This window comes from Lissotriton helveticus, chromosome 4_1, assembly GCF_964261635.1.
Source record: "Lissotriton helveticus chromosome 4_1, aLisHel1.1, whole genome shotgun sequence".
Classification (NCBI taxonomy): Eukaryota; Metazoa; Chordata; class Amphibia; order Caudata; family Salamandridae; genus Lissotriton; species Lissotriton helveticus.
In genome coordinates, this window is record NC_136063.1 from 63,353,796 (window position 1) to 63,377,391 (window position 23,596).

Sequence of the window (23,596 nt, forward strand, 5' to 3'; positions counted from 1 at the left end):
CTTGAGTTTCCTGCAAAAATAACTCAACTGCTTCTTTGTGTAGTCATCCAGCTTTGATGCGTCCCATTCTAGCCCCTGCGCACTAGAGGCTATGGACTCTCCTCCATCAATGCTGTTTGTGCCAGGCATGTTTGCAACACTAGGGATCTTCTTCTTTAGCAAAATTAAAAAATCAACAAGTCTGTGGCTAAGTTACTGGACTGTAATCACTATGCAATGGTCAGTAGCTAAGGTAAAACACTGCAAATGTAAATTCGCGAATCCTCACCGCTGCGTCCAATGTAGGAAGGGGGAGTCTCTGGTTGGCGCAGTGCAACACTGGCGACAAGCAGGGCCTCTCTCTTCCTCGTCAGGGCTGAGGGTTACCTTCAAGACAACCTCTGCTTACCCTCTAGGTAGTGTGGCTTAAGCAGTCTTAGGCTAATCTCTGGGGCATGTAGGGTTAAACATTTGCAATATTACACCAACGCCACCAACCCACCACACAATGACACCAAACTGTATTTGTAAAAATATATGTTCTTTATATAAATCTCAAGCAGGCTTGTAAATACAGTCTTGGTTACTTCAAATGCAGGTTCCAGTTACTCTTTATGAAAAAGGCACAGTTCTTGAATAAATGCGGTCTTTTGGGCCTTCTGCCCAGCGTTAGAAAGGTTCCAGTGTCTTAGAGCGCTTCAAGGCGCTTCCCGCTGTCTCCGCTCTCGAAATGAGTCACCCTTCGGGGCTCGACTCGGGGAGAGGGGGCCGCGGGCCTCGGAAAGCGTCAGGCGGGGCCTCGGGGGCCAAGAGCAGAGCGCGCCTCTGACTCTGGGGCGGCTCGCGCTGCCAAGCAAACAGCAGCTGCGAGGCTCCCGGGGTGCCTGGGATCAGACCGCGCGGTGCGAGCTCAGATTGCAGGACGCTCGCGCCGCGGAGGGGCAAAGACAGTACCTTTCACTTCTTGTGGTGATCCTCGGAGAGGGCGGCTGAAGGGGGAGCTGTCCCACGTCGCGTTGCTTCCTTGACGGGCGATGCGAGCTGCGGCTCGAGGCAGCAGGTCACGGGTCACCCAGGGCGGCGGTGCTCGATGGGGGCTCAGGTCCTTTTACTCCGTCTTCTCTGTCTTCCTGACGGCGGCGGCTGGGTGTGGCGCAGTGGCAGTACGGTCCCCAAGTGCGGGACGTACCCAGCCAAAGTGCCGGTCGCGGTGATGTCCCTTCGGCGGGGCAACAGGCCAGACGCTGATAGCGAGGGAGATGACAAGGGCGGCAGTCCGTCTTTGCGGGGGAATCTACGGCGCTTGTGCCCAGTAGACTCCGGTGCTTGGACCGGACGGGTCCTCCGTTACTTTGCTCTCGTGGGGTCAGGTGCAGATGCCGTCACGGTGCTCAGGCCAGCGGCGGGCTGGGCTTCACGTTGTTATGGCGATCTGCTCACCCACGGTCACGGTGTGCAGGGGGCTTGATGCTCTCGTCTTCCTCAGACAGCGCTGCAGCGATAAGCAGCACACACAGCAGATGCGTTGGTCAGGGGTTAGCGCTCACTGTTCCTGGAGCGCTGGTCAGGGGGCAAGTTCAGCAGCAAGCCCTTGGAGATCTTTTAGCAGAGTTTGGCACAAAGTTCAAAATAAAGCAAAAGTCTCTTGTAGTCTTTTCTCTTCTCCTCTCCTTTGGCAGCAAGGCACCAGACACAGGCCAGAGTCAGCACTCCTCCTTGTAGTCCTTCCAGGTCCTTCTCTTCGGGCAGAGTTTCTCTTGTAGCACAAACAGGATCTAGTTTACAAGGAGCAGGGCTCCTACTTTTATACCCAGTTTCTTTTGTTCTAGCAAGCCAGGGGGGCCTCTGCATAACTGCTCCAGTCTCTGAGTACTTGTTGTGGGTACTTATGACTTCTGCATTCAGTGTGAGGGCAGGCACATCAGCCGCTCCCCAGGGGGGCGGAGCCGGCATTGAGAGGGCAGGAGTGGCCTGAGCACTTTGTTTACAAGCTTCGGTCCTTCCTGGGCCAGGTGCAGGCTGAGTCATCAGTCGCTCCCCAGGAGGGCGGAGCCAGCATTGTGGTGGCAGGGGCACAGCCTGATGCATCATTCAGGGGAAACTCCCACCACCCATTAAGGGGTCCTCCTGCTAATCACTACCTGTCAACTCCCAGCCCTGTCACTCACACACACCAGACAGTCAGATCCACATCCAAGCAGAGGCGGGCTGAAATGGTTAGGCAAGCAAATGCTAACTTTCTAAAAGTAGCATTTGCAAACACAGGATATTAAAATAAACTTTACTAAAAGAAGTATTTTATTATTCTGAGTTCAGGCATACTAAACACGAATTTCTACCATGTTCCCTGAGCCTGCTGGGATTATAGAGTGTAATAATTCCAGCAGCCCATCTGGCCTAGAAGGGAACAGGTAGCCTTACAATAGTGAAAAACGACTTTGGCAGTAATTCACTATTAGAACATGCCACACACATCAGGGCATGTTCTACCTTACACTTACAATGCACCCTGCCCTCTGGCCTACCATAGGGGTGACTAATATGAAGGTTAAGGGAAGGTTTAGGGGCTGGCAAGTGTGTGCACTTGCCCAGCCAGGGTGACAGTACCAGACTGCACGCAGGTTCTGCAATGGCAGACCCTAGACACATTTTAGGGCTGCTTCTGTGGGTGGCGCAACCAGCGCTGCAGGCCCACTAGCAGTATTGGCATTCACAAGCCCTGGCACTCCTGGTGCACTTTACTAGGGACTAACAGTGAATCCAATGAACCAATCATGGACATCAATCATATGTACATTTTACAGTAGGGAGCACTTGCACTGCGGCACGGGTTGGCCGTGGCGCAGTGCCCTGAGTAGCAGACACCATCAAAACATTGGAGGCACAACAGCAAAAAGTGGAAGGGAAACTCACGCCAAGGTGCCAGGTCTAACAGATGCTGTATACTGTGCGCCTAGAGACAAAAGATGGGGTGTACTGTGCACTTAGACACAAAAGATGGGTGTACTGTGCACCTAGAGACCACAGATGGGGTATACTGTGCGCCCAGAGACACAGATGGGGTATACTGTGCACCCAGAGACACAGATGGGGTATACTGTGCACCCAGAGACACAGATGGGGTGTACTGTACGGCTAGAGACAAAGATGCTGTGTACTGTGCGCCTGGAGACAAAGACGTTGTGTACTGTACGCCTGGAGACAAAGATGCTGTGTACTGTGCGCCTAGAGACAAAAGATGCTGTATACTGTGCGCCTAGAGACAAAAGATGCTATGTACAGTGCGCCTAGAGACAAAAAATGTTGTGTACTGTGCACCTAGAGACAACGATGCTGTGTACTGTGCACCTAGATACAACGATTCTGTGTACTGTGCGCCTTGAGACAAAGATGCGGAGTACTGTGCACCTAGAGACAAAGATGAAGTGTACTGTGCATCTAGAGACAAAAGATGGGGTGCATTATGCACCTAGAGACATAGATGCTGTGTAGTGTGCATCTAGAGACAAATGATGGGGTGCACTGTGCACCTAGAAACAAAAGATGGGGTGCACTGTGCGCCTAGAGACAAAAGATGCTGTGTGCTGTGCACCTAGAGCCAAAGATGTGGTGTACTGCGTACCTAGAGCCAAAAGATGAGGTGCACTGTGCGCCTAGAGACAAAGATGCTGTGTACAGTGCGCCTAGAGACAAAGATGCTGTGTACAGTGCGCCTAGAGACAAAGATGCTGTGTACAGTGCGCCTAGAGACAAAGATGTTGTATATTGTGCGCCTAGAGACAAAGATGTTGTGTACTGTGCGCCTAGAGACAAAAGAGGTGTACTGTTCGCCTAGAGACAAAAGAGGTGTACTGTGCACCTAGAGACAAAGATGGGGTGCACTGTGCACCTAGAGACAAAGATGGGGTGCACTGTGCACCTAGAGACAAAGATACTGTGTACTGTGCACCTAGAGACAAAGATGCTGTATACTGTGCACCTAGAGACAAAGATGCTGTGAACAGTGCGCCTAGCGACAAAAGATGCTGTGTACTGTGCGCCTAGAGACAAAAGATGCGGTGCACTGTGCGCCTAGAGCCAAAAGATGGGGTGTACTGTGCACCTAGAGACCACAGATGGGGTATACTGTGCGCCCAGAGACACAGATGAGGTATACTGTGCGCCCAGAGACACAGATGGGGTATACTGTGCGCCCAGAGACACAGATGGGGTATACTGTGCGCCCAGAGACACAGATGGGATATACTGTGCGCCCAGAGACACAGATGGGGTATACTGTGCGCCCAGAGACACAGATGGGGTATACTGTGCGCCCAGAGACACAGATGGGGTATACTGTGCGCCCAGAGACACAGATGGGGTATACTGTGCGCCCAGAGACACAGATGGGGTATACTGTGCGCCCAGAGACACAGATGGGGTATACTGTGCGCCCAGAGACACAGATGGGGTATACTGTGCGCCCAGAGACACGGATGGGGTATACTGTGCGCCCAGAGACACAGATGGGGTATACTGTGCGCCCAGAGACACAGATGGGGTATACTGTGCGCCCAGAGACACAGATGGGGTATACTGTGCGCCCAGAGACACAGATGGGGTATACTGTGCGCCCAGAGACACAGATGGGGTATACTGTGCACCCAGAGACACAGATGGGGTGTACTGTGCGCCCAGAGAGACAGATGGGGTGTACTGTGCGCCCAGAGACACAGATGGGGTGTACTGTGCACCCAGAGACGCAGATGGGGTGTACTGTACGGCTAGAGACAAAGATGCTGTGTACTGTGCGCCTGGAGACAAAGACGTTGTGTACTGTACGCCTGGAGACAAAGATGCTGTGTACTGTGCGCCTAGAGACAAAAGATGCTGTATACTGTGCGCCTAGAGACAAAAGATGCTGTGTGCAGTGCGCTTAGAGACAATGATGCGGAGTACTGTGCACCTAGAGACAAAGATGCTCTGTACTGTGCACCTAGAGACAAAGATGATGTGTACTGTGCATCTAGAGACAAAAGATGGGGTGCATTATGCACCTAGAGACATAGATGCTGTGTAGTGTGTGCCGACAAAGATGCTGTGTACTGTGCACCTAGAGACAAAAAATGGGGTGCACTGTATGCCTAGAAACAAAAGATGGGCTGCACTGTGCGTCTAGAAACAAAGATGCTGTTTACTGTGCACGTAGAGACAAAGATGAGGTGTACTGTGCACCTAGAGACAAAAGATGGTTGCACTGTGCGCCGAGACATAGATGCTGTGTACTGTGCGCCTAGAGACAAAGATGCTGTGTACCTAGAAATAAAAGATGATGTGTACTGTGCGCCTAGAGACAAAGATGCTCTGTATTGTGCACCTAGAGACAAAGATGCTCTGTACTGTGCACCTAGAGACAAAGATGCTGTGTATTGTGCACCTAGAGACAAAGATGCTGTGTATTGTGCACCTAGAGACAAAGATGCTGTGTACTGTGCATCTAGAGACAAAAGATGGGGTGCATTGTGCACCTAGAGACAAAAGATGCTGTGTAGTGTGCGCCTACAGACAAATGTGCTGTGTACTGAGACAAAGATGCTGAGTACTGCGCACCTAGAGACAAAATGGGGTGCACTGTGCGCCTAGAAACAAAAGATGCTGCGTACTGTGCGCCTGGAGACAAAAGATGATGTGTACGGTGCACCTGGAGACAAAGATGCTGTGTATTGTGCACCTAGAGACAAAGATGAGGTGTACTGTGCACCTAGAGACAAAATATGGGGTGCACTGTGCGCCTAGAGACAAAGATGCTGTGCATTGTGCACCTAGAGACAAAATATGATGTGTACTGTGCACCTGGAGACAAAAGATGAGGTGCACTGTGCACCTAGAGACATAGATGCTGTGTAGTGTGCGCCTACAGACAAAGATGATGTGTACTGTGCGCCTAGAGACAAAGAGGTTGTGTACTGTGCGCCTACAGAAAAGATGCTGTGTACTGTACACATACAGACAAAGATGCAGTGTACTGTGCGCCTAGAGGCAAAAGATGGGGTGCAATGTCCGCCTAGAGACAAAGATGCGGTGTACTGTGAGACTAGAGACAAAAGATGGGGTGTACTTTGCGCCTAGGGACAAAAGATGGGGTGTACTGTGTGCCAAGAGACAAAGATGGGGTGTACTATGCGCCTAGAGACCAAGACTGTGTGTACCATGCACCTAGAGGCAAAGACGGTGTGTACTGTGCACATAGAGGCAAACACGAACTGTAGAGACAAAAATGGGTGTACTGTGCGCCAAGAGACAAATATGCTGTGTACTGTGCACCTAGACACAAAAGATGGGGTGTACTGTGCGCCTAGAGACAAAAGATGGGTTGTACTGTGCGCCCAGAGACACAGATGGGGTGTACTGTGTGCCGAGAGACACAGATGGGGTGTACTGTGCGCCGAGAGACACAGATGCTGTGTACTGTGCGCCTATAAACAAACATGCTGTGTACTGTGCATCTAGAGACAAAAGATGCTGTATACTGTGCGCCTAGAGACAAAAGATGCTGTGTACTGTGCACCTAGAGACAAAGATGCTGTGTACTGTGCACCTAGAGACAAAAAATATGGTTCACTATATGGCTAGAAACAAAAGATGGGGTGCACTGTGCGTCTAGAGACAAAGATGCCGTGTACTGTGAACCTAGAGACAAAGATGCTGTGTACTGTGCGCCTAGAGACAAAAGATGGGGTGCACTGTCCGCCTAGAGACAAAGATGCGGTGTACTGTGAGACTAGAGACAAAAGATGGGGTGTACTGTGAGACTAGAGACAAAAGATGGGGTGTACTGTGCACCAAGAGACCAAGACTGTGTGTACCATGCACCTAGAGGCAAACACGAACTGTTCTGTGCGTGTAGAGACAAAAAATGGTTTGTACTGTGAGCCTAGAGACAAATATGCTATGAACTTAGACACAAAAGATGGGGTGTACTGTGCGCCTAGAGACAAAAGATGGGTTGTACTGTGCGCCCAGAGACACAGATGGGGTGTACTGTGCGCCTAGAGACAAAGATGCTGTGTACTGTGCACCTAGATACAACGATGCTGTGTACTGTGCACCTAGAGAGAAAGATGCTGTGTACTGTGCATCTAGAGACAAAATATGGGGTGCACTGTGCACCTAGAGACATAGATGCTGTGTAGTGTGCGCCTACAGACAAAGATGCTGTGTACTGAGCACATACAGACAAAGATGAAATGTACTGTGCACCTAGAGACAAAGATGCTGTGTACTGTGCACCTAGAGACAAAAAATATGGTGCAGTATACGCCTAGAAACAAAAGATGGGGTGCACTGTGCGTCTAGAGACAAAGATGCTGTGTACTGTGCACCTAGAGACAAAGTTGAGTTGTAATGTGCACCTAGAGACTAAAAATGGGGTGCACTGTGCACCTAGAGACAAAGATGCTATGTACTGTGCGCCTAGAGATAAAAGATGATGTGTTCTGTGTGCCTAGAGACAATGATGCTGTGTACTGAGAGACTAGAGACAAAAGAAGGGGTGTAGTGTGCGCCAAGAGACAAAGACTGTGTGTACCATGCACCTAGAGGCAAAGACGGAGTGTACCGTGCACCTAGAGGCAAAACATGGTTTGTACTGTTTGCCTAGAGACAAAAGATGGGGTGCACTGTGCACCTAGAGACAAAGATACTGTGCGCCTAGAGACAAAAGATGGGGTGTACTGTGCACCTAGAGACAAAAGATGGGGCGTACTGTGCGCCTAGAGACAAAAGATGGTGTGTACTGTGCGCCTAGAGACACAAGATGGGGCGTACTGTGCACCCAGAGACTCAGATGGGGTGTACTGTGCACCTAGATGCAAAAGATGGGGTGTACTGTGCGCCCAGAGACACAGATGGGGTGTACTGTGCGCCCAGAGACACAGATGGGGTGTACTGTGCACCTAGATGCAAAAGATGGGGTGTACTGTGCGCCCAGAGACTCAGATGGGGTGTATGTACTGTGCGCCCAGAGACACAGATGGGGTGTACTGTGCGCTCAGAGAGACAGATGGGGTGTACTGTGCGCCCAGAGACACAGATGGGGTATACTGTGCGCTCAGAGAGACAGATGGGGTGTACTGTGCGCCCAGAGACACAGATGGGGTGTATGTACTGTGCACCCAGAGACACAGATGGGGTGTACTGTGCGCTCAGAGAGACAGATGGGGTGTATGTACTGTGCGCCCAGAGACACAGATGGGGTATACTGTGCACCCAGAGACACAGATGGGGTGTACTGTGCGCTCAGAGAGACAGATGGGGTGTACTGTGTGCCCAGAGACACAGATGGGGTGTACTGTGCGCCCAGAGACACAGATGGGGTATACTGTGCGCCCAGAGACACAGATGGGGTGTACTGTGCACCTAGATGCAAAAGATGGGGTGTACTGTGTGCCCAGAGACACAGATGGGGTGTACTGTGCGCCCAGAGACACAGATGGGGTGTACTGTGCACCCAGAGACACAGATGGGGTATACTGTGCGCCCAGAGACACAGATGGGGTATACTGTGCGCCCAGAGACACAGATGGGGTATACTGTGCGCCCAGAGACTCAGATGGGGTGTACTGTGCGACACCCTCGGCCCTCAGACCTACAGGCTCATCGCTCGGGCGCTAAAGGCATGTTCAGTCCCTCAGATCTACAGAAACACGCCTGATGTCTAAAATGAGCCCTATACACGGATCCCTCCGAGGTCAGACACCCTCGGCTCTCACCTGCCCTGGCCCCGTCCTTCTCCTCTAGGCCTCCTAGCAGTGACGCCTGAGACCTACAGCTCACCCCTCTGAGGCCCGAGACACCCGCCGCCCTCAGACCTACAGCTCACCCCTCTGAGGCCCGAGACACCCTCCGCCCTCAGACCTACAGCTCACCCCTCTGAGGCCCGAGACACCCTCCGCCCTCAGACCTACAGCTCACCCCTCTGAGGCCCGAGACACCCTCCGCCCTCAGACCTACAGCTCACCCCTCTGAGGCCCGAGACACCCTCCGCCCTCAGACCTACAGCTCACCCCTCTGAGGCCCGAGACACCCTCCGCCCTCAGACCTACAGCTCACCCCTCTGAGGCCCGAGACACCCTCCGCCCTCAGACCTACAGCTCACCCTCTGAGGCCCGAGACACCCTCCGCCCTCAGACCTACAGCTCACCCCCCTGAGGCCCGAGACACCCTCCGCCCTCAGACCTACAGCTCACCCCTCTGAGGCCCGAGACACCCTCCGCCCTCAGACATACAGCTCACCCCCCTGAGGCCCGAGACACCCTCCGCCCTCAGACCTACAGCTCACCCCTCTGAGGCCCGAGACACCCTCCGCCCTCAGACCTACAGCTCACCCCTCTGAGGCCCGAGACACCCTCCGCCCTCAGACCTACAGCTCACCCCTCTGAGGCCCGAGACACCCTCCGCCCTCAGACCTACAGCTCACCCCTCTGAGGCCCGAGACACCCTCCGCCCTACAGCTCACCCCTCTGAGGCCCTAGACACCCTCCGCCCTCAGACCTACAGCTCACCCCTCTGAGGCCCAAGACACCCTCCGCCCTCAGACCTACAGCTCACCCCTCTGAGGCCCGAGACACCCTCCGCCCTCAGACCTACAGCTCACCCCTCTGAGGCCCGAGACACCCTCCGCCCTCAGACCTACGGCTCACCCCCCTGAGGCCCGAGACACCCTCCGCCCTCAGACCTACAGCTCACCCCTCTGAGGCCCGAGACACCCTCCGCCCTCAGACCTACAGCTCACCCCTCTGAGGCCCGAGACACCCTCCGCCCTCAGACCTACAGCTCACCCCTCTGAGGCCTGAGACACCCTCCGCCCTACAGACCTACAGCTCACCCCTCTGAGGCCCGAGACACCCTCCGCCCTCAGACCTACAGCTCACCCCTCTGAGGCTCGAGACACCCTCCGCCCTACAGACCTACAGCTCACCCCCCTGAGGCCCGAGACACCCTCTGCCCTCAGACCTACAGCTCACCCCTCTGAGGCCCGAGACACCCTCGGCCCTCAGACCTACAGCTCACCCCTCTGAGGCCCGAGACACCCTCCGCCCTCAGACCTACAGCTCACCCCTCTGAGGCCCGAGACACCCTCGGCCCTCAGACCTACAGCTCACCCCTCTGAGGCCCGAGACACCGTCCGCCCTCAGACCTACAGCTCACCCCTCTGAGGCCCGAGACTCCCTCCACCCTCAGACCTACAGCTCACCCCTCTGAGGCCCGAGACACCCTCCGCCCTCAGACCTACAGCTCACCCCTCTGAGGCCCGAGACACCCTCCGCCCTCAGACCTACAGCTCACCCCTCTGAGGCCCGAGACACCCTCCGCCCTCAGACCTACAGTTCACCCCTCTGAGGCCCGAGACGCCCTCAGACCTACAGCTCACCCCTCTGAGGCCCGAGACACCCTCCGCCTTCAGACCTACAGCTCACCCCTCTGAGGCCCGAGACACCCTCCGCCCTCAGACCTACAGCTCACCCCTCTGAGGCCCGAGACACCCTCCGCCCTCAGACCTACAGCTCACCCCTCTGAGGCCCGAGACACCCTCCGCCCTCAGACCTACAGCTCACCCCTCTGAGGCCCGAGACACCCTCCGCCCTCAGACCTACAGCTCACCCCTCTGAGGCCCGAGACACCCTCTGCCCTCAGACCTACAGCTCACCCCTCTGAGGCCCGAGACACCCTCCGCCCTCAGACCTACAGCTCACCCCTCTGAGGCCCGAGACACCCTCCGCCCTCAGACCTACAGCTCACCCCTCTGAGGCCCGAGACACCCTCCGCCCTCAGACCTACAGCTCACCCCTCTGAGGCCCGAGACACCCTCCGCCCTACAGCTCACCCCTCTGAGGCCCGAGACACCCTCCGCCCTCAGACCTACAGCTCACCCCTCTGAGGCCCGAGACACCCTCCGCCCTCAGACCTACAACTCACCCCTCTGAGGCCCGAGACACCCTCCGCCCTACAGCTCACCCCTCTGAGGCCCGAGACCCCCTCCGCCCTCAGACCTACGGCTCACCCCCCTGAGGCCCGAGACGCCCTCAGACCTACAGGCTCACCCCTCTGAGGCCCGAGACACCTTCCGCCCTCAGACCTACAGCTCACCCCTCTGAGGCCCGAGACACCCTCCGCCCTCAGACCTACAGGCACACCCCTCTGAGGTCCGAGACACCCTCCGCCCTCAGACCTACAGCTCACCCCTCTGAGGCCCGAGACACCCTCCGCCCTCAGACCTACAGCTCACCCCTCTGAGGCCCGAGACACCCTCCGCCCTCAGACCTACAGCTCACCCCTCTGAGGCCTGAGACACCCTCCGCCCTCAGACCTACAGCTCACCCCTCTGAGGCCCGAGACACCCTCCGCCCTCAGATCTACAGGCACACCCCCCTGAGGCCCGAGACACCCTCCGCCCTCAGACCTACAGCTCACCCCTCTGAGGCCCGAGACACCCTCCGCCCTACAGCTCACCCCTCTGAGGCCCTAGACACCCTCCGCCCTCAGACCTACAGCTCACCCCTCTGAGGCCCGAGACACCCTCCGCCCTCAGACCTACAGCTCACCCCTCTGAGGCCCGAGACACCCTCCGCCCTCAGACCTACAGCTCACCCCTCTGAGGCCCGAGACACCCTCCGCCCTCAGACCTACGGCTCACCCCCCTGAGGCCCGAGACACCCTCCGCCCTCAGACCTACAGCTCACCCCTCTGAGGCCCGAGACACCCTCCGCCCTCAGACCTACAGCTCACCCCTCTGAGGCCCGAGACGCCCTCAGACCTACAGCTCACCCCTCTGAGGCCCGAGACACCCTCCGCCCTACAGACCTACAGCTCACCCCTCTGAGGCCCGAGACACCCTCCGCCCTCAGACCTACAGCTCACCCCTCTGAGGCTCGAGACACCCTCCGCCCTACAGACCTACAGCTCACCCCTCTGTGGCCCGAGACACCCTCTGCCCTCAGACCTACAGCTCACCCCTCTGAGGCCCGAGACACCCTCGGCCCTCAGACCTACAGCTCACCCCTCTGAGGCCCGAGACACCCTCCGCCCTCAGACCTACAGCTCACCCCTCTGAGGCCCGAGACACCGTCCGCCCTCAGACCTACAGCTCACCCCTCTGAGGCCCGAGACACCGTCCGCCCTCAGACCTACAGCTCACCCCTCTGAGGCCCGAGACTCCCTCCACCCTCAGACCTACAGCTCACCCCTCTGAGGCCCGAGACACCCTCCGCCCTCAGACCTACAGCTCACCCCTCTGAGGCCCGAGACACCCTCCGCCCTCAGACCTACAGCTCACCCCTCTGAGGCCCGAGACACCCTCCGCCCTCAGACCTACATTTCACCCCTCTGAGGCCCGAGACGCCCTCAGACCTACAGCTCACCCCTCTGAGGCCCGAGACACCCTCCGCCTTCAGACCTACAGCTCACCCCTCTGAGGCCCGAGACACCCTCCGCCCTCAGACCTACAGCTCACCCCTCTGAGGCCCGAGACACCCTCCGCCCTCAGACCTACAGCTCACCCCTCTGAGGCCCGAGACACCCTCCGCCCTCAGACCTACAGCTCACCCCTCTGAGGCCCGAGACACCCTCCGCCCTCAGACCTACAGCTCACCCCTCTGAGGCCCGAGACACCCTCTGCCCTCAGACCTACAGCTCACCCCTCTGAGGCCCGAGACACCCTCCGCCCTCAGACCTACAGCTCACCCCTCTGAGGCCCGAGACACCCTCCGCCCTCAGACCTACAGCTCACCCCTCTGAGGCCCGAGACACCCTCCGCCCTCAGACCTACAGCTCACCCCTCTGAGGCCCGAGACACCCTCCGCCCTACAGCTCACCCCTCTGAGGCCCGAGACACCCTCCGCCCTCAGACCTACAGCTCACCCCTCTGAGGCCCGAGACACCCTCCGCCCTCAGACCTACAACTCACCCCTCTGAGGCCCGAGACACCCTCCGCCCTACAGCTCACCCCTCTGAGGCCCGAGACCCCCTCCGCCCTCAGACCTACGGCTCACCCCCCTGAGGCCCGAGACGCCCTCAGACCTACAGGCTCACCCCTCTGAGGCCCGAGACACCTTCCGCCCTCAGACCTACAGCTCACCCCTCTGAGGCCCGAGACACCCTCCGCCCTCAGACCTACAGGCACACCCCTCTGAGGTCCGAGACACCCTCCGCCCTCAGACCTACAGCTCACCCCTCTGAGGCCCGAGACACCCTCCGCCCTCAGACCTACAGCTCACCCCTCTGAGGCCCGAGACACCCTCCGCCCTCAGACCTACAGCTCACCCCTCTGAGGCCTGAGACACCCTCCGCCCTCAGACCTACAGCTCACCCCTCTGAGGCCCGAGACACCCTCCGCCCTCAGATCTACAGGCACACCCCCCTGAGGCCCGAGACACCCTCCGCCCTCAGACCTACAGCTCACCCCTCTGAGGCCCGAGACACCCTCCGCCCTACAGCTCACCCCTCTGAGGCCCTAGACACCCTCCGCCCTCAGACCTACAGCTCACCCCTCTGAGGCCCGAGACACCCTCCGCCCTCAGACCTACAGCTCACCCCTCTGAGGCCCGAGACACCCTCCGCCCTCAGACCTACAGCTCACCCCTCTGAGGCCCGAGACACCCTCCGCCCTCAGACCTATGGCTCACCCCCCTGAGGCCCGAGACACCCTCCGCCCTCAGACCTACAGCTCACCCCTCTGAGGCCCGAGACACCCTCCGCCCTCAGACCTACAGCTCACCCCTCTGAGGCCCGAGACACCCTCCGCCCTCAGACCTACAGCTCACCCCTCTGAGGCCCGAGACACCCTCCGCCCTACAGACCTACAGCTCACCCCTCTGAGGCCCGAGACACCCTCCGCCCTCAGACCTACAGCTCACCCCTCTGAGGCTCGAGACACCCTCCGCCCTACAGACCTACAGCTCACCCCCCTGAGGCCCGAGACACCCTCTGCCCTCAGACCTACAGCTCACCCCTCTGAGGCCCGAGACACCCTCGGCCCTCAGACCTACAGCTCACCCCTCTGAGGCCCGAGACACCCTCCGCCCTCAGACCTACAGCTCACCCCTCTGAGGCCCGAGACACCCTCGGCCCTCAGACCTACAGCTCACCCCTCTGAGGCCCGAGACACCGTCCGCCCTCAGACCTACAGCTCACCCCTCTGAGGCCCGAGACTCCCTCCACCCTCAGACCTACAGCTCACCCCTCTGAGGCCCGAGACACCCTCCGCCCTCAGACCTACAGCTCACCCCTCTGAGGCCCGAGACACCCTCCGCCCTCAGACCTACAGCTCACCCCTCTGAGGCCCGAGACACCCTCCGCCCTCAGACCTACAGCTCACCCCTCTGAGGCCCGAGACACCCTCCGCCCTCAGACCTACATTTCACCCCTCTGAGGCCCGAGACGCCCTCAGACCTACAGCTCACCCCTCTGAGGCCCGAGACACCCTCCGCCTTCAGACCTACAGCTCACCCCTCTGAGGCCCGAGACACCCTCCGCCCTCAGACCTACAGCTCACCCCTCTGAGGCCCGAGACACCCTCCGCCCTCAGACCTACAGCTCACCCCTCTGAGGCCCGAGACACCCTCCGCCCTCAGACCTACAGCTCACCCCTCTGAGGCCCGAGACACCCTCCGCCCTCAGACCTACAGCTCACCCCTCTGAGGCCCGAGACACCCTCTGCCCTCAGACCTACAGCTCACCCCTCTGAGGCCCGAGACACCCTCCGCCCTCAGACCTACAGCTCACCCCTCTGAGGCCCGAGACACCCTCCGCCCTCAGACCTACAGCTCACCCCTCTGAGGCCCGAGACACCCTCCGCCCTCAGACCTACAGCTCACCCCTCTGAGGCCCGAGACACCCTCCGCCCTACAGCTCACCCCTCTGAGGCCCGAGACACCCTCCGCCCTCAGACCTACAGCTCACCCCTCTGAGGCCCGAGACACCCTCCGCCCTCAGACCTACAACTCACCCCTCTGAGGCCCGAGACACCCTCTGCCCTACAGCTCACCCCTCTGAGGCCCGAGACCCCCTCCGCCCTCAGACCTACGGCTCACCCCCCTGAGGCCCGAGACGCCCTCAGACCTACAGGCTCACCCCTCTGAGGCCCGAGACACCTTCCGCCCTCAGACCTACAGCTCACCCCTCTGAGGCCCGAGACACCCTCCGCCCTCAGACCTACAGCTCACCCCTCTGAGGCCCGAGACACCCTCCGCCCTCAGACCTACAGGCACACCCCTCTGAGGTCCGAGACACCCTCCGCCCTCAGACCTACAGCTCACCCCTCTGAGGCCCGAGACACCCTCCGCCCTCAGACCTACAGCTCACCCCTCTGAGGCCCGAGACACCCTCCGCCCTCAGACCTACAGCTCACCCCTCTGAGGCCTGAGACACCCTCCGCCCTCAGACCTACAGCTCACCCCTCTGAGGCCCGAGACACCCTCCGCCCTCAGATCTACAGGCACACCCCCCTGAGGCCCGAGACACCCTCCGCCCTCAGACCTACAGCTCACCCCTCTGAGGCCAGAGACACCCTCCGCCCTACAGCTCACCCCTCTGAGGCCCGAGACCCCCTCCGCCCTCAGACCTACGGCTCACCCCTCTGAGGCCCGAGACACCCTCCGCCCTCAGACCTACAGCTCACCCCTCTGAGGCCCGAGACCCCCTCCGCCCTCAGACCTACAGCTCAACCCCTCTGAGGCCCGAGACCCCCTCCGCCCTCAGACCTACAGCTCAACCCTCTGAGGCCCGAGACCCCCTCCGCCCTCAGACCTACAGCTCACCCCTCTGAGGCCCGAGACCCCCTCCGCCCTCAGACCTACAGCTCACCCCTCTGAGGCCCGAGACCCCCTCCACCCTCAGACCTACAGCTCACCCCTCTGAGGCCCGAGACACCCTCCGCCCTCAGACCTACAGCTCACCCCTCTGAGGCCCGAGACACCCTCCGCCCTCAGACCTACAGCTCACCCCTCTGAGGCCCGAGACACCCTCCGCCCTACAGCTCACCCCTCTGAGGCCCGAGACACCCTCTGCCCTCAGACCTACAGGCTCACCCCTCTGAGGCCCGAGGCACCCTCCGCCCTCAGACCTACAGCTCACCCCTCTGAGGCTCGAGACACCCTCCGCCCTCAGACCTACAGCTCACCCCTCTGAGGCCCGAGACACCCTCCGCCCTCAGACCTACAGCTCACCCCTCTGAGGCCGGAGACCCCCTCCGCCCTCAGACCTACAGCTCACCCCTCTGAGGCCCGAGACACCCTCCGCCCTCAGACCTACAGCTCACCCCTCTGAGGCCCGAGACACCCTCCGCCCTCAGACCTACAGCTCACCCCTCTGAGGCCCGAGACACCCTCCGCCCTACAGCTCACCCCTCTGAGGCCCGAGACACCGTCCGCCCTCAGACCTACAGCTCACCCCTCTGAGGCCCGAGACACCCTCCGCCCTCAGACCTACAGCTCACCCCTCTGAGGCCCGAGACACCCTCCGCCCTCAGACCTACAGCTCACCCCTCTGAGGCCCGAGACACCCTCCGCCCTCAGACCTACAGCTCACCCCTCTGAGGCCCAAGGCACCCTCCGCCCTCAGACCTACAGCTCACCCCTCTGAGGCCCGAGACACCCTCTGCCCTCAGACATACAGCTCACCCCTCTGAGGCCCGAGACACCCTCCGCCCTCAGACCTACAGCTCACCCCTCTGAGGCCCGAGACACCCTCCGCCCTACAGACCTACAGCTCACCCCTCTGAGGCCCGAGACACCCTCCGCCCTCAGACCTACAGCTCACCCCTCTGAGGCCCGAGACACCCTCCGCCCTCAGACCTACAGCTCACCCCTCTGAGACCCGAGACACCCTCCGCCCTCAGACCTACAGCTCACCCCTCTGAGGCCCGAGACACCCTCTGCCCTCAGACCTACAGCTCACCCCTCTGAGGCCCGAGACACCCTCCGCCCTCAGACCTACAGCTCACCCCTCTGAGGCCCGAGACACCCTCAGACCTACAGCTCACCCCTCTGAGGCCCGAGACACTCTCAGACCTACAGCTCACCCCCCTGAGGCCCGAGACACCCTCTGCCCTCAGACCTACAGCTCACCCCTCTGAGGCCCGAGACACCCTCGGCCCTCAGACCTACAGCTCACCCCTCTGAGGCCCGAGACACCCTCCGCCCTCAGACCTACAGCTCACCCCTCTGAGGCCCGAGACACCCTCCGCCCTCAGACCTACAGCTCACCCCTCTGAGGCCCGAGACACCCTCCGCCCTCAGACCTACAGCTCACCCCTCTGAGGCCCGAGGCACCCTCCGCCCTCAGACCTACAGCTCACCCCTCTGAGGCCCGAGACACCCTCCGCCCTCAGACCTACAGCTCACCCCTCTGAGGCCCGAGACACCCTCCGCCCTCAGACCTACAGCTCACCCCTCTGAGGCCCGAGACACCCTCCGCCCTCAGACCTACAGCTCACCCCTCTGAGGCCCGAGACCCCCTCCGCCCTCAGACCTACAGCTCACCCCTCTGAGGCCCGAGACACCCTCCGCCCTCAGACCTACAGCTCACCCCCCTGAGGCCCGAGGCACCCTCCGCCCTCAGACCTACAGCTCACCCCTCTGAGGCCCGAGACACCCTCCGCCCTCAGACCTACAGCTCACCCCTCTGAGGCCCGAGACACCCTCCGCCCTCAGACCTACAGCTCACCCCTCTGAGGCCCGAGACACCCTCCGCCCTCAGACCTACAGCTCACCCCTCTGAGGCCCGAGACACCCTCCGCCCTCAGACCTACAGCTCACCCCCCTGAGGCCCGAGGCACCCTCCGCCCTACAGCTCACCCCTCTGAGGCCCGAGACACCCTCCGCCCTCAGACCTACAGGCACACCCCCCTGAGGCCCGAGACACCCTCCGCCCTCAGACCTACAGCTCACCCCTCTGAGGCCCGAGACACCCTCCGCCCTCAGATCTACAGCTCACCCCTCTGAGGCCCGAGACACCCTCCGCCCTCAGACCTACAGCTCACCCCTCTGAGGCCCGAGACACCCTCCGCCCTCAGACCTACAGCTCACCCCTCTGAGGCCCGAGACACCCTCCGCCCTCAGACCTACAGCTCACCCCTCTGAGGCTCGAGACACCCTCCGCCCTACAGACCTACAGCTCACCCCTCTGAGGCCCGAGACACCTCCGCCCTACAGACCTACAGCTCACCCCTCTGAGGCTCGAGACACCCTCCGCCCTACAGCTCACCCCTCTGAGTCCCGAGACACCCTCCGCCCTCAGACCTACAGCTCACCCCTCTGAGGCCCGAGACACCCTCCGCCCTCAGACCTACAGCTCACCCCTCTGAGGCCCGAGACCCCCTCCGCCCTCAGACCTACTGCTCACCCCTCTGAGGCCCGAGACACCCTCCGCCCTCAGACCTACAGCTCACCCCTCTGAGGCCCGAGACCCCCTCCGCCCTCAGACCTACAGCTCACCCCTCTGAGGCCCGAGACCCCCTCCGCCCTCAGACCTACAGGCACACCCCTCTGAGGTCCGAGACACCCTCCGCCCTACAGCTCACCCCTCTGAGGCCCGAGACACCCTCCGCCCTCAGACCTACAGCTCACCCCTCTGAGGCCCGAGACACCCTCCGCCCTCAGACCTACAGGCACACCCCTCTGAGGTCCGAGACACCCTCCGCCCTCAGACCTACAGCTCACCCCTCTGAGGCCCGAGACACCCTCCGCCCTCAGACATACAGCTCACCCCCCTGAGGCCCGAGACACCCTCCGCCCTCAGACCTACAGCTCACCCCTCTGAGGCCCGAGACACCCTCCGCCCTCAGACCTACAGCTCACCCCTCTGAGGCCCGAGACACCCTCCGCCCTCAGACCTACAGCTCACCCCTCTGTGGCCCGAGACACCCTCCGCCCTCAGACCTACAGCTCACCCCTCTGAGGCCCGAGACACCCTCCGCCCTCAGACCTACAGCTCACCCCTCGGAGGCCCGAGACCCCCTCCGCCCTCAGACCTACAGCTCACCCCTCTGAGGCCCGAGACACCCTCCGCCCTAAGACCTACAGCTCACCCCTCTGAGGCCCGAGACACCCTCCGCCCTACAGCTCACCCCTCTGAGGCCCTAGACACCCTCCGCCCTCAGACCTACAGCTCACCCCTCTGAGGCCCGAGACACCCTCCGCCCTCAGACCTACAGCTCACCCCTCTGAGGCCCGAGACACCCTCCGCCCTCAGACCTACAGCTCACCCCTCTGAGGCCCGAGACACCCTCAGACCTACAGCTCACCCCTCTGAGGCCCGAGACACTCTCAGACCTACAGCTCACCCCCCTGAGGCCCGAGACACCCTCTGCCCTCAGACCTACAGCTCACCCCTCTGAGGCCCGAGACACCCTCGGCCCTCAGACCTACAGCTCACCCCTCTGAGGCCCGAGACACCCTCCGCCCTCAGACCTACAGCTCACCCCTCTGAGGCCCGAGACACCCTCCGCCCTCAGACCTACAGCTCACCCCTCTGAGGCCCGAGACACCCTCCGCCCTCAGACCTACAGCTCACCCCTCTGAGGCCCGAGGCACCCTCCGCCCTCAGACCTACAGCTCACCCCTCTGAGGCCCGAGACACCCTCCGCCCTCAGACCTACAGCTCACCCCTCTGAGGCCCGAGACACCCTCCGCCCTCAGACCTACAGCTCACCCCTCTGAGGCCCGAGACACCCTCCGCCCTCAGACCTACAGCTCACCCCTCTGAGGCCCGAGACACCCTCCGCCCTCAGACCTACAGCTCACCCCTCTGAGGCTCGAGACACCCTCCGCCCTACAGACCTACAGCTCACCCCTCTGAGGCCCGAGACACCTCCGCCCTACAGACCTACAGCTCACCCCTCTGAGGCTCGAGACACCCTCCGCCCTACAGCTCACCCCTCTGAGTCCCGAGACACCCTCCGCCCTCAGACCTACAGCTCACCCCTCTGAGGCCCGAGACACCCTCTGCCCTCAGACCTACTGCTCACCCCTCTGAGGCCCGAGACACCCTCCGCCCTCAGACCTACAGCTCACCCCTCTGAGGCCCGAGACCCCCTCCGCCCTCAGACCTACAGCTCACCCCTCTGAGGCCCGAGACCCCCTCCGCCCTCAGACCTACAGGCACACCCCTCTGAGGTCCGAGACACCCTCCGCCCTACAGCTCACCCCTCTGAGGCCCGAGACACCCTCCGCCCTCAGACCTACAGCTCACCCCTCTGAGGCCCGAGACACCCTCCGCCCTCAGACCTACAGGCACACCCCTCTGAGGTCCGAGACACCCTCCGCCCTCAGACCTACAGCTCACCCCTCTGAGGCCCGAGACACCCTCCGCCCTCAGACATACAGCTCACCCCCCTGAGGCCCGAGACACCCTCCGCCCTCAGACCTACAGCTCACCCCTCTGAGGCCCGAGACACCCTCCGCCCTCAGACCTACAGCTCACCCCTCTGAGGCCCGAGACACCCTCCGCCCTCAGACCTACAGCTCACCCCTCTGAGGCCCGAGACACCCTCCGCCCTCAGACCTACAGCTCACCCCTCTGAGGCCCGAGACACCCTCCGCCCTCAGACCTACAGCTCACCCCTCGGAGGCCCGAGACCCCCTCCGCCCTCAGACCTACAGCTCACCCCTCTGAGGCCCGAGACACCCTCCGCCCTAAGACCTACAGCTCACCCCTCTGAGGCCCGAGACACCCTCCGCCCTACAGCTCACCCCTCTGAGGCCCTAGACACCCTCCGCCCTCAGACCTACAGCTCACCCCTCTGAGGCCCGAGACACCCTCCGCCCTCAGACCTACAGCTCACCCCTCTGAGGCCCGAGACACCCTCCGCCCTCAGACCTACAGCTCACCCCTCTGAGGCCCGAGACACCCTCAGACCTACAGCTCACCCCTCTGAGGCCCGAGACACTCTCAGACCTACAGCTCACCCCCCTGAGGCCCGAGACACCCTCTGCCCTCAGACCTACAGCTCACCCCTCTGAGGCCCGAGACACCCTCGGCCCTCAGACCTACAGCTCACCCCTCTGAGGCCCGAGACACCCTCCGCCCTCAGACCTACAGCTCACCCCTCTGAGGCCCGAGACACCCTCCGCCCTCAGACCTACAGCTCACCCCTCTGAGGCCCGAGACACCCTCCGCCCTCAGACCTACAGCTCACCCCTCTGAGGCCCGAGGCACCCTCCGCCCTCAGACCTACAGCTCACCCCTCTGAGGCCCGAGACACCCTCCGCCCTCAGACCTACAGCTCACCCCTCTGAGGCCCGAGACACCCTCCGCCCTCAGACCTACAGCTCACCCCTCTGAGGCCCGAGACACCCTCCGCCCTCAGACCTACAGCTCACCCCTCTGAGGCCCGAGACCCCCTCCGCCCTCAGACCTACAGCTCACCCCTCTGAGGCCCGAGACACCCTCCGCCCTCAGACCTACAGCTCACCCCCCTGAGGCCCGAGGCACCCTCCGCCCTCAGACCTACAGCTCACCCCTCTGAGGCCCGAGACACCCTCCGCCCTCAGACCTACAGCTCACCCCTCTGAGGCCCGAGACACCCTCCGCCCTCAGACCTACAGCTCACCCCTCTGAGGCCCGAGACACCCTCCGCCCTCAGACCTACAGCTCACCCCTCTGAGGCCCGAGACACCCTCCGCCCTCAGACCTACAGCTCACCCCCCTGAGGCCCGAGGCACCCTCCGCCCGACAGCTCACCCCTCTGAGGCCCGAGACACCCTCCGCCCTCAGACCTACAGGCACACCCCCCTGAGGCCCGAGACACCCTCCGCCCTCAGACCTACAGCTCACCCCTCTGAGGCCCGAGACACCCTCCGCCCTCAGATCTACAGCTCACCCCTCTGAGGCCCGAGACACCCTCCGCCCTCAGACCTACAGCTCACCCCTCTGAGGCCCGAGACACCCTCCGCCCTCAGACCTACAGCTCACCCCTCTGAGGCCCGAGACACCCTCCGCCCTCAGACCTACAGCTCACCCCTCTGAGGCTCGAGACACCCTCCGCCCTACAGACCTACAGCTCACCCCTCTGAGGCCCGAGACACCTCCGCCCTACAGACCTACAGCTCACCCCTCTGAGGCTCGAGACACCCTCCGCCCTACAGCTCACCCCTCTGAGTCCCGAGACACCCTCCGCCCTCAGACCTACAGCTCACCCCTCTGAGGCCCGAGACACCCTCTGCCCTCAGACCTACTGCTCACCCCTCTGAGGCCCGAGACACCCTCCGCCCTCAGACCTACAGCTCACCCCTCTGAGGCCCGAGACCCCCTCCGCCCTCAGACCTACAGCTCACCCCTCTGAGGCCCGAGACCCCCTCCGCCCTCAGACCTACAGGCACACCCCTCTGAGGTCCGAGACACCCTCCGCCCTACAGCTCACCCCTCTGAGGCCCGAGACACCCTCCGCCCTCAGACCTACAGCTCACCCCTCTGAGGCCCGAGACACCCTCCGCCCTCAGACCTACAGGCACACCCCTCTGAGGTCCGAGACACCCTCCGCCCTCAGACCTACAGCTCACCCCTCTGAGGCCCGAGACACCCTCCGCCCTCAGACATACAGCTCACCCCCCTGAGGCCCGAGACACCCTCCGCCCTCAGACCTACAGCTCACCCCTCTGAGGCCCGAGACACCCTCCGCCCTCAGACCTACAGCTCACCCCTCTGAGGCCCGAGACACCCTCCGCCCTCAGACCTACAGCTCACCCCTCTGAGGCCCGAGACACCCTCCGCCCTCAGACCTACAGCTCACCCCTCTGAGGCCCGAGACACCCTCCGCCCTCAGACCTACAGCTCACCCCTCGGAGGCCCGAGACCCCCTCCGCCCTCAGACCTACAGCTCACCCCTCTGAGGCCCGAGACACCCTCCGCCCTAAGACCTACAGCTCACCCCTCTGAGGCCCGAGACACCCTCCGCCCTACAGCTCACCCCTCTGAGGCCCTAGACACCCTCCGCCCTCAGACCTACAGCTCACCCCTCTGAGGCCCGAGACACCCTCCGCCCTCAGACCTACAGCTCACCCCTCTGAGGCCCGAGACACCCTCCGCCCTCAGACCTACAGCTCACCCCTCTGAGGCCCGAGACACCCTCCGCCCTCAGACCTACAGCTCACCCCTCTGAGGCCCGAGACACCCTCCGCCCTCAGACCTACAGCTCACCCCCCCTGAGGCCCGAGGCACCCTCCGCCCTCAGACCTACAGCTCACCCCTCTGAGGCCCGAGACACCCTCCGCCCTCAGACCTACAGCTCACCCCTCTGAGGCCCGAGACACCCTCCGCCCTCAGACCTACAGCTCACCCCTCTGAGGCCCGAGACACCCTCCGCCCTACAGCTCACCCCTCTGAGGCCCTAGACACCCTCCGCCCTCAGACCTACAGCTCACCCCTCTGAGGCCCGAGACACCCTCCGCCCTCAGACCTACAGCTCACCCCTCTGAGGCCCGAGACACCCTCCGCCCTCAGACCTACAGCTCACCCCTCTGAGGCCCGAGACACCCTCCGCCCTCAGACCTACAGCTCACCCCTCTGAGGCCCGAGACACCCTCCGCCCTCAGACCTACAGCTCACCCCTCTGAGGCCCGAGACACCCTCCGCCCTCAGACCT

At 61.4% G+C, this 23,596-nt stretch overlaps 1 protein-coding gene across 1 annotated transcript in view; it reads right to left on the reverse strand.

Moving 5' to 3' along the window:
• The window catches only part of LOC144828317 (C-type lectin domain family 2 member L-like), a 148,239-nt gene that overhangs the window by 124,194 nt on the left and 449 nt on the right, over positions 1-23,596 (reverse strand). The gene's annotated exons all lie outside the window — the stretch shown is intronic.